Genomic DNA, 12,197 nt, shown 5'->3' with positions numbered 1-12,197 from the left:
TTTTTAATATGCTTCATCTGAGAGATTAGCTAAAGCAGAGATGTAAAATCTTTAAATAATATTTTTAGGAAAAATAAAGGTAGAATTTTGTGTGCAAAGAGTCGGACACGACTGAGCGACAGAACTGAACCGAAAGGTAGAATTTAACCATCTAAATTAGTTACAAAATTAGTAGATTATTTGCTATTTTTCTTCATATTCTTTAATCAACAACATGACAATTGGCTATAAATATGCAGGCTACTTTTGACCAAAATGCAGAATAAAAAATAAAATAAATACTAGAATACTAGAATGAAAATCTAGTTCTACTTGAAACATGAAGTATTTATTTGAGAAATCCTCTTGCTGAATTTACCACAATTTAATGAAAATTGTGAAATATACTAGCTTGCCTTTGACATGTTTTCCAATTCAAGAAAGATTCTGCTCCTGTTTTTATCTCCCTTTGATCTTTTGCTCCCTTTAAAACAAAATTTTATGTTTTCCTATAACTGAAATAGTATATGTTCTTTAGAAAAAATTTTACATGTGCTGCTGCTGCTGCTAAGTCGTTTCAGTCATGTCCGACTCTGTGCGACCCCATAGACGGCAGCCCACCAGGCTCCCCCATCCCTGGGATTCTCCAGGCAAGAATACTGGAGTGAGTTGCCATTTCCTTCTGCAATGCATGAAAGTGAAAAGTGAAAGTGAAGTCACTCAGTTGTGTTCGACCCTTTGCGACCCCATGGACTGCAGCCTACCAGGCTCCTCCGTCCATGGGATTTTCCAGGCAAAAGTACTGGAGTGGGGTGCCATTGCCTTCTCCGTACATGTGCTATGTATCTCTATATTATCTTTTACCAATTATATTGACACATTTATTTGACTCCTCCCCAGAATACAAATCCTTCCATTCAGAACAGAAACTCTGAGCCCCAGTGCCTTAAACGGTAAACAGCACATGTTACAGGTTCAAAATATGTTCTTTGTTAAAGTAAGCAAATAAAAAATTTCCACAAATTTACCACTATGAATTATTTACTTACATTTTCTGTTATTTCTTTCAAAATTTTTAACTCTGTTCTTTCTGGGTCATTTTCCTAAGTTGGAAAATAATTCTAAAAAATTTTGACAAGAGAACTCATATTTAAAAACCCTCAGGAGTCAAACAAATAAATCTCAAGTGGTAGAAATGAAGGTCCTATAAAAGGAAGATATTCCAGAAAACCAGAGGACTTACTATCATTTCTAAAATTGTGACACCCACTCCTCCACTTCCTTGTAATATTAACCCTCTGCTGCTAAGGTAAGGAGCCAAGATTTTCACTATAAAAGTGATACAATATATAATTCAGAAAGGTAAGAAAAAGTCATGTAATATTAAATGTGAATTGGAAGTATCAGTATGAACTCAAGACTTTTTATGTGTTTTCTAGCTCTACCTCTGGATGAATGTAGAAACAATGACATCTTTTAACAATGAGGACATTTTGTGCCCATATTTTGTATCATAAGGACCATTCTCCATTAAAGGAAACCAGAGAAACTTGGAGAAATGCAACCAGGAATAAGTCAGGGAAAAAACAAAGTGGAATCTGAGAAATCTTGCTGCACTAGTAAAGAAATAAAAGTGCTCAAAGACTAGTGGAGTTGTACTAGTTATCTGTAGCTGTAAAACAAATCACAAACTTAGAGCCTTAAAACAATATGTATTATCGTCCAGCCTTAAAACTTAAGCCTTAAAAAAAAAAAAAAAAAACTTAAGCCTTAAAACAATACATATTATCTCCCAGCATTGTGGGTCAGAAATATGCAGGTGGCTTAGGGGGTCTTCAGACTCAGGGTCTCTCACAAGGCTGCAATGAAGCTGTCAGCCAGGCTGTAGTCCTCTTGGGTTCATCTAGGAGAGGACTTACTTCTAAACTCACGCATGTGGCTGTTGACAATATTTGTTTTCTCATGGGCTGTTTTAATGAAAGCTTAAGTTCCTTGCTGGCTGTTGATCAGAAGGTTCCCTCAATTTCTAGCCATGTAGGCGTCCTCATAGGGAAACTAACAACATCGCGTCTGGCTTCCATTAGTGTTAGCAAACAAGAGAGTCAGAACGGATACCAACACAGAAGCCACAGGCTTTTCATAACCTAACCTCAGACATGATGGACCACCACTTTTGCTCTATCCTATTTGTTAGAAGTGAGTCATTAGGTCCAACCACACTAAAGGGAAAAGATTATACGAGGGTATGAATATTAGAAAACAAGGATCTTTGGGAGCCATTCTAATGGCTTTCTATCACACAGATCATGCCAGAGATCAAAGGAACAAGTCTGAATGTGTTCCAACTGAATTGGCTATTGAGGACAATTTGAACACCAATATAACAACTATAATAATGTATTATGATGCAATGAATTTTTTTTTTAAATACTATGAGTCTATAGCTATTAGAAAAAGTAGAGGAAACATTTTAAGTGAGGGAAATGTATTACTTGGAGTCAGATTGATATTTTAATTGAAAATTTATACTTAAAAAAAACCTCAAATTATTTTACACAAATCTTTACTTCATCCAGTCTCTATGAAAAGTTTACACATATATTTGATCCAATAAAAATTTCAGTTCATCTCAAAAAAAAAAAAAAAAGAAAAGATGGAAAGAAGAAGGGAAAAACAGTCTTATGCAGAAGAAATGATATAATTAGAAAATCACCATTTTGTAAGCCCTAATCCCAAAATAATGAAGGAATCTTCTAGCATGGATTATCAAAAAGAGCTAAAGCCACTGGATGAAATGTAGTCATATAACAGACTCAAATAGTGCCAAAATGTTATCAGAGGATTAAATATTAGTAGATTAACAATAATTAATATTAATAATAATAGAATAAATATTAATTAATAAGAGCTAAAAAACATGCCTTTTTCAGCACCAATTCTGATGGTCAGCATCTTAGCCAATCACTAACAATGGACAACTTTATCCCATATGCCTCCTGATATAATGTAATGCTAAATATGGATCATCGCCTATGAAATTTTCTTGCCATAAATGTTTGAAGTTAATCTAGTCAAGGTTTTAGATCAAACACCCAAATTAGAGGAAAAAAGGGAAAGAGGAACAAGTTAAACAAAACCATGAGGAAGCAAGAAGACAAATCTAGGATGAGTGACATCCAAGAAAAAATTACCCTGGATTTTTCAAAAGTTGCTGGTATGGGATACAAGTAAAGAAAGGAGGCCTGTTCTAGGTAAAACTAAACAGAGCTCAAAACCAAATGCAACATGTGAACCCTGATTGGACTGTGCATAGAAAAAATAAATTGCTTAGTTCTCTGGGGAATGTCATCCAAAGAGGTCACAGACATATAGTCCTAGGATTAAAATATAGTTTCCTGAGTGAAAAGTTTAAATCAGAGAAAGAATGGGTTATTCCCTGTAATTCTTATAACCTCACAATTTAGTTTGTGCACAGTTGACCTCTAAGCGCTTGGCCTATGCGCAGTAGAGAGGGCCCTTCTCTACTGATATGGGTGTACATAACTTACAGTGTATAGGCTGGGCAGGGGTAACCGCGCAACTAAGCAACATGGAGAGACCCAGCATGAGGAAAGGGCCCAATAAGAAATAGACAGCCTCCAGAGTCCAGTGCTGATATCAGCCTCTTCTTCCATGGAACTAACTTTAACTTGCTGAGAAGTTCCTTGCCAAGCTACCACAAAAAATTTCTAGGAACATCAAGGACATCTCCTTGGGGGACAATTAGAGAGATTTTAAATGAACTAAATATTAAATTGTTGAATTGCTATAAATTTTCTTAAGTGTGATAACAGTTTTGTGGTTGTACATAAGAAAGTCTTTTCTTCTTAGAAAGTGCATGCTGAAGTATCCACAGGTAAAATGTCATGATTTCTGTACTTACTTTCAAACAGATTTTTTTAAAGTAGGTATATGCAGAAAGAAACAGAGACACCAGCACAGACACATACATACATACATACACACATACATACACACACAAAGACAGAGGAAGAGAAAGAGAAAAATAAAATGTGGCAAAAATGTTAGCAATCACAGAGAATCTAGGAAAAGGGTATGTGAGTGTTCTTTATGCTATTGCTTGTTCATACTTCTCCTGGAGTCTGAAATTTTCGAAATAAAAACTTGAAGGAAAATGAGGAATGTCTGCATCTTGAGTAAATTAGAAGTTAGTTTACAAACAATATGAAAACATGCCTCATAGTTCTCCTTCTTTTGTAATTAAAGAAATCAATAATCCAGATTTAGATACTAGACCGCTGGCTGCAAATAATTGACCTAGGAAACCAGATTAAATTATTTAAGAACAAAATTAATTAGAATACTGAAATGAGGACATGGCAAATAATATGCTCAAGGGAAAATTTTACCTAGGTGATTTTTAAATCTCTTGTTATTTCTCATGTATTATACACTGTAAGCTGTGACATTAATCCAGTAAAATTTTAGACAAAATCCACTGTTATTGAAAAATATTTCTCTTAACTATAATAATGATTATTCCTCAATATAGTATCCATTACTTTTCATTGATTGCTAAGTCATCATTTGTTAAACTAATGTGTGTGTCCTCAGTCATGTCTCTTTTGTGACTTCCTGGACTGTATCCCACTAGGGTCCTCCATCCATGGAACTTTCCAGGCAAGAATATTGGAGTGGGTTGCCATTTCCTTCTCCAGGGGATATTCCTGACCCAGGGATCAAATCCATGTTTTCTGCTTGGCAGGCGAACTCTTTTACCACTGTGCCACTTGGGGCTTTTTGTTAAATAATGTTAAGATATTGGTCCAAGAAATCAATTAAGGAAATAAAGGAATATTTAACCAACTGCTGTTCTCTGACTTTCTATGACTATTTCTTCAGTAACTGATTAAAACAGATTTTATTGTCCTATGTAACTTCTCCACTGTGACCTTCTTTTTCCTATTGTCTAATAGAAGTGTGCTTCAATTGAATATTTGAGCTACCTGAGAAATAAAAATCACATTTTCCCTCTCATTCTTTTTCTAATTAATGTGTGAATCCCATCTACCTCTAAGTCACTAGATGGTACTCAACATTAAACCTGGAAAAAGAGGGTCATAGACGTAAATTCAATTACACATGGGAAGCTAGCTGCTGTTTTTGTTGTTCAGTTGCTTAGTCGTGTTCAACTCTTTGCAACCCCATGGACTGCAGCACTCCAGGCTTCCTTGTCCTCCACTATCTCCCGGAGTTTGCTCAAACTCACGTCCATTGAGTATTCCATCCAAACAACTCATCCTCTGTCATCCCCTTCTCCTCCTGCCTTCAATCTTTCTCAGCATCAGTGCTTTTCTAATGAGTCAGCTCTTCACATCGGGTGGCCAAAGGACTGGAGCTTCAGCTTCAGCATCTGTCATTCCAATGAATATTCAGGGTTGATTTCCTTTAGGATTGACTGGTTTGATCTCCTTGCAGTCCAAGGGACTCTCAAGAGTCTTCTCCAACACCACAGTTCAAAAGCATCAATTCTTCAGTGCTCAGCCGTCTTTATGGTCCAACTCTCACATCTGTACGTGCCTACTGGAAAAACCATAGCTTTGATGATACGGACCTTGGTCAGCATAAGTAATGTCTCTGCTTTTTATACGCTGTCTAGGTTGGTCATAACTTTCCTTCTAAAGAGTAAACGTCTTTTAATTTCATGGCTGCAGTCACCATCTGCAGTGATTTTGGAGCCCAAGAAAATAGAGTTTCTCACTATTTCCATTGTTTCCCCATCTATTTGCTATGAAGTGATGGGACCAGATGTCATGATCTTTTTTTCTGATTGTTGAGCTTTAAGCCAATTTTTTCACTCTCCTCTTTCACTTTCATCAAAAAGGTCTTTAGTTCTTCTTCTCTTTTTGCCATAAGGGTGGTGTCATCTGCATATCTGAGGTTATTGATATTTGTCCTGGCAATCTTGATTCCAGCTTGTGCTTAATCCAGCCCAGAATTTCATATGATGTACTCTGCATAGAAGTTAAATAAGCAGGGTAATAATATACAGCCTTGACGTACTTCTGTCGCAATTTGGAACCAGTTCATTGTTCCATGTCCGGTTATAACTGTTGCTTCTTGACCAGCATACAGGTTTCTCAGGAGACAGGTAAGGTGGTCTGGTATTCTCATCTCTTTAAGAATTTTCTTCCGTTTGTTGTGACCCACACAGTCAAAGGCTTTAGTGTGCTTACTGAAGCAGATCAGATCAGATCAGTTGCTCAGTCATGTCCGACTCTTTGAGACCCCATGAATCGCAGCACACCAGGCCTCCCTGTCCATCACCAACTCCCAGAGTTCACTCAGACTCACGTCCATCAAGTCAGTGATGCTATCCAGCCATCTCATCCTCTGTCGTCCCCTTCTCCTCCTGCCCCCAATCCCTCCTAGCATCAGAGTCTTTTCCAATGAATCAACTCTTCGCATGAGGTGGCCAAAGTACTGGAGTTTCAGCTTCAGCATCATTCCTTCCAAAGAAATCCCAGGGCTGATCTCCTTCAGAATGGACTGGTTGGATCTCCTTGCAGTCCAAGGGACTCTCAAGAGTCTTCTCCAACACCACAGTTCAAAAGCATCAATTCTTTGGCGCTCAGCCTTCTTCACAGTCCAACTCTCACATCCATACATGACCACAGGAAAAACCATAGCCTTGACTAGATGAACAGAAGTAGATGTTTTTTCTGGAATTCTCTTGCTTTTTCTATGATCTAACGGATGTATGCAATTTGATCTCTGGTTCTTCTGCCTTTTCCAAATCCAGCTTCTACATCTGGAAGTTCTCAGTTCACGTATGGCTGAAGCCTAGCTTTAAGGATTTTGAGCATTACCTTACTAGCGTGTGAAATGAGCACAATGGTACAACAGTTTGAACATTCTTTCTCACTGTCTTTCTTTGGGATTGGAATGAAAACTGACCTTTTCCCAGTCCTGTGGCCACTGCTGAGTTTTCCAAATTTGCTGGCATATTGAGTGCAGCACTTTAGCAGTAGCATCTTTTATGATTTGAAATAGCTTAGCTGGAATTCCATCACCTCCCCTAGCTTTGTTCATAGTGATGCTTCCCAAGGCCCACTTGACTTCATATTCAATTCAAAATTTAAAAGAAAATTTTTTTCTCAAAGAGAGTAGATGTTGGTATTACAGAACCCCGTTTTGACTGTGTCTTTGGCACTAACTATTCAAACAGCATGTTCTTTAACATCTTCCCTTGTTTCCTAATCTGCAGAATATATAGCAATTTCATTGTGTTATTGGGGAGAATAACTGAACAAATGTATATAAAATGCTTGGTACAAAGCAAACCCTAAACAAAAGCTAGTTTTCTACCAAACTAATTCCCCTAAATGATTGACCATTATTGTATTTTTCTTAACAAAAATAGTACCTTAATAATTGTGGTGAAGAACCAGTTTTCCAACTATATAACTAAATTTGACCTCCAAAATTAAGTCTGGTCACAAACATGCATGTGACTTTTTTTTTTCCTTAAGAAAAACCAGGTACTTCCCTTGAGGTATGGTGGTTAAGACTTTGATTTCAATGCAGGGAGTAGGGGTTCAATGCCTGCTCCAGGAGCTAAGATGCCACATGACTCATGGCCAAGAAGTCAAAACATAAAACAGAAGCAATGTTGCAACAAATTCAACAAAGACTTTAAAAATGGTCCTCATCAAAAAAAAAAAATTCTTTAAAATAAAAATCAAAAGGGATTTTCTTAGATGATCTCTCAGTTCACAGAATTTTAATATTTGTTAGTTATTCTAGATTCTTCAAATATAATGAACATTAATATATAGTTCACAATAATAATATGGTTAAAATTTTAGGATTTTAAATTATTATTTCTCAAAGAGAGAGCAATTAAATGGAAACCGGAATCAGATTATAAAAGTCGGTAAAGTACATTGCAGGAAAATGAGAAGACTACTAATCAAAAGAGGGTTCTTCCTCACAGAAAAGCCAAGCTAAAGGGTCTCAGAGGGCTGGTCGCCCTGTTTGTATCCCATTCATCAAAGTCTTAAGTCACTGGGTTAACAATCTTCTTACATCTCACATTCAATATTTCTCAACTTGATCCCGTTCCTTAAAAAACTATTCTTAAAATAAATCCCAGCTCTTGAGGTGGAATGCCATTCTTTATTTTATTTCATTATTGTTTCTCAGATTTTTTTTCTTCATTGCCATGTTCAAACAGCTCACAAAAGAAGCGCTATTTTCAACCGATGCAGGAGCCATGGCCCTGATCTCTCTTACCAGTACTCATCTTTTTGCTTCCCATAGAATCCATAATCTTTGACTATGATTTAAGAGTGCTTTGCAAGAATTAAAAATAAATTCAATTTGGAGACAGTTGAGAGATGCAAAACAGAACGATATTTAAAATATGTCATTCAATGCTCTGTTTCTTATCTTCCTGGAAAATACTGAAACTCTAATATCTATGGCATGCGCTTATAAAGTAACCAAGACAAGTATAGTTGGAGTTTTAATTATCTCACATCTCATAACCTCAGTGTGCATGCTTGCTTAGTCGCTAAGTCGTGCCCAACTCTTTGTGACTCAATGGCCTATAGCCCTCCAGGCTCCTCTGTCCATGGGATTCTCCAGGTAAGAATACCGGAGTGGGTAGCCATTCCCTTCTCAGGGGATCTTCCCAACTCAGGGATTGAACTTCGGTCTCCTGCATTGCAGGTGGATATTTTTTTTTTTTTTTTTTTTTTTTTTACCATCTGAGCCACTAGGGAAGCCCACTAACCTCACTAACCTCAGAAGTACCTGCAAAGGAAGACCAGAGAGCAGTGCTTTGACAGTATGCATTTCTCCTTAAGGATGCATTCTCTTTTTCATTAGTTTCCAGATTCTCTGGAGAAAGAAGTGGAGAAAGTAAAAAATTTGCTTCAAATTTAAACCTATAAATTTGTCAATTTGAATTGCTGCTTTATTCCCAAAGGCATTTGAAACAATTTACTTTTCATATTTGTCACAAGCTAAGTGTGAGTCTAGCCTACTCTTAAAAAGAGCACTGCTGATACTGAGAGAATACGGTTGTGTGGCTCCCCCCAGCGCCCAGTGAGAACGTCAGCACAGCCCGGAGAAACTGTAGGAGGAAAAGTGATGCTTTGAATTATCGCCAGCAAAAGCCCACTGTCCAGCCTTCTTCAACACCTGGTAACAGCTGGTGTAAAGACGAGATGAAAAACGAACAGAGGTCAAATCCAGGAGGACTTCGTTTGTACAGCAAATCAATTTAAAGCAACAAAAGTATCGAGATAAAATTTCCAAGAACTTCTGAAGCTTAAAAACCATAGCTAAACTTTAGTAAGAAGAGATGCAAAGAAGTTAGAAGCAAGGCTTCACTTCACATAGCATCTCATTAATAGTTTCAGATTCAGAAAAGTAGAAGAACTTTTCCCCTGTAATACCAGGGGAAAAGCTAATACCAGACTATTCCCAAACCAGCAAGTAATTTGGAATGGAAACTGACACAATACAAAATTTTGAATGTACAGAATATATTCCAGCTGAGAGTCTTCAATATCAGTGCCTCCCAGAGGTTCTGGGCAGCCATTTGGCATTTCATAGTATCAAAACTTCTCGGTCTTGACCCAAATTTCAACCATGTCCCACGGACAACATTGCCTTGGTTCTCTTGAGAGTTCAACCCTCATAGCAGCCTCTAAATTCAAAGCATAGTTTCTGAGAAGAGAAAATCCCATGGAACAAAGATGGGAAGATATATCTGCCTTCCAAATTTATAAGCCCCTCTATTCACCAGCACCAGTCAACACACAAGAGCTGGGGGGAGGGGGGAGGTACTCAGCTAACCCCTCCTATCAACAAGCCTGACTCATCAGTTCTCATGTCATCCCACCTCTTAAGAGTGTCTCCTAAACTAATGCATGAACAAAACCCCTCCTTGCCTTTATCCCTTTTCTGATTCCTTTCTTTTTCTGTTTTTTTTTTTTGTTTTTTTTTTTTGTTTTTTTTTTTTTAACATCTCTCTGGCCTCTCCTCCCTCATACAGACAGCTCTACCAGGCCACTTTGCCCTACTGCTCTTTTCCAGGTTTCAAGATCAACTCCACTCTGACTTTTGTTTCCCTTAATCTTCTATCAAATTTCCCTCGGCCTCCTGTTACTACTAACATGGGAAGCAGTCTGTTAAATAAATTACTGAAGAGGCTCTACTACAAAATGCTAGAGAGTCATAGAGCTTAGAGGTCCAAAGAGTCTCAAAAAGTGACAGAGCTTTCAGCTCACAGCCTGTTAAGGTACCTCTCTGAATTTTTCAAATACTGAAATTGAGGCTTAAAGCAAGTAAGTGTCTTGCCTGCTGACAATTACTTGGAATTTTCAGCTTCTTAAGACAGGATATTTCCCATTATAAACACTACTTCCTTATACATAATATGGAAAAAGTTATGAGGAAAGGGTTAGGTTTTTCCTATTTGAGCATTGTCACTTATATAAAAAGCCACCTGACAATACTTATACTTGAATCCCAGTATCAGAAACAATAATTTAACAGAAACTTTTTAATTTAAAAATATTTTGTCTTTTAAATTCTTTTTTTTCTTTCACTTCAATATGAATACTTTGCGCTTTTTTCAATAAATGCTTCTTCCCTGGTTATTGTGTATGAATACAAATATGTTCTCATTTTAAGGTATATTGTTTCTGCCTGCCAGCTGTCATGAACTGCAACTGCAGGAAAACTCAACCTTTCTTGTATGTTCTTTATGTTTTGTTTTGCCATAAGAGTTAATTGCAGATCTGCTCCCATAGCTTCCTTACTGCTGCGGAGTTAACCATGGGTTTGCTGCACTGAGGAAGGTTTATCAAAGGTCTGGAATCCAAAACAAGGGCAACAATAAACACCAATTAGACGCAGGCCCTCTGCTCCCACTGCCTTCACAGGTTAAGGCAGCAACCTAGCTTTTGAGTTCATTAAGACTGGACTCTCCTAAAGCCCCTGACGAGTGTGGCTGAGGGGACATGCGTGGCTGAGGGGCCTGTTTCCAATGTGACTTTTGGATCATAGTTTTCCATCTTGACTGACATGATAATAAGGAGGTGCTGGCAAGCAGCATTCCTGCTCTCTACTTTTTTGAAACAGCTTCTCATGGGACTTTGCAATTATATCAAGCCCTAACACATCTATTAGGAGTAAGTGACCTGTGAGTCTGTCACCTGCAGTTTATTTTGTCACAGACTAATAACTTGAGAAAATAAAATTGGGACTTGATTGTGAGACAAAGAATATCCAGTGCAAATTAAAAATTACATACACTTTCCAATTTTGAAAAAAGCATGCATTTCTCAGCTGTCTTGCATAATTTTCCTTTTAAAAATTACTTTCTAAAATAGAAAAATATAAGTATAGCTCTCTAAAAACACAAAGATAAAGAGATATATAAACTGTTCTATCACATCAAGAAAATGGAATTGCCTTTAAAACATTCGGTTTTATTAAGTAAACAGAAAACTGCTAGTAATTGAATAAAAACTTTGAAACATTAACACAAATATTGGCTATAGTGACCTCTAGTGTTCTTAAGGCTGAACAATCAACAGTTAAAAAACCAGCTACTTAACATATTCAACGTGGTTAGCAAATATAAAATCAAATTATAATTTCTGAAAATGAAAACGATCTCACTAGTAAGTATGGCTTTACAAATTATCATCTCCATGAAAAGAAGACAAAACAATAAAATGAAGGATTTTATTATTAACATCTTATCTTCCTAATGATTATCTTTTTCATTTTTTGTCTTTAACTTTTTTACATGGATACATATTAATACAGTCAACACTATATATATTTATCCCATACAGTATGGGAATCTATTTTTTTAATTTTAGAAAAAAATATTTTATTTCTTTGACTCAACCTGAAATCAGAAGTACAGACAGATACCAAAGGGTTTATCACTGGAAAAGTGTTAGGTGCTGACTTTATATTTTAGTGCTTTTTGTGATATGACTATACTTCCATCTCCCAAAATACAAGTTCTATTTTCAAGGAGGAGCTGACTAAATATTAAAATCAGATAATTAGAATATAAAGAACAAATGTATAATAGGACATTTTTAAGGTACAGGATGCCTGGATTTCTGTTGTTCAGCTTCTCTTTCCTGCAGGAATGACAAATCAATTAATTTATAGCATTTTTC

The 12,197-nt window shown here is 36.7% G+C and overlaps 1 long non-coding RNA gene across 3 annotated transcripts in view; it reads right to left on the bottom strand.

The window, feature by feature from the left end:
- Positions 1–12,197, bottom strand: part of LOC123334482 — a 384,998-nt gene that overhangs the window by 74,011 nt on the left and 298,790 nt on the right. Inside the window, exon 9 of one of the 3 annotated variants that reach the window (XR_006552420.1) lies at positions 11,470–12,158. The exons of the other annotated variants lie outside the window; for them this stretch is intronic. This is a non-coding gene — a long non-coding RNA (uncharacterized LOC123334482). Of the gene's footprint in view, positions 1–11,469; positions 12,159–12,197 lie in introns of those variants that run through there. 3 annotated transcript variants of the gene reach the window in all.

This window comes from Bubalus bubalis, chromosome 7 (assembly GCF_019923935.1).
Source record: "Bubalus bubalis isolate 160015118507 breed Murrah chromosome 7, NDDB_SH_1, whole genome shotgun sequence".
Lineage (NCBI taxonomy): Eukaryota > Metazoa > Chordata > Mammalia > Artiodactyla > Bovidae > Bubalus > Bubalus bubalis.
This window is presented reverse-complemented; position numbering and strand designations above follow the sequence as displayed.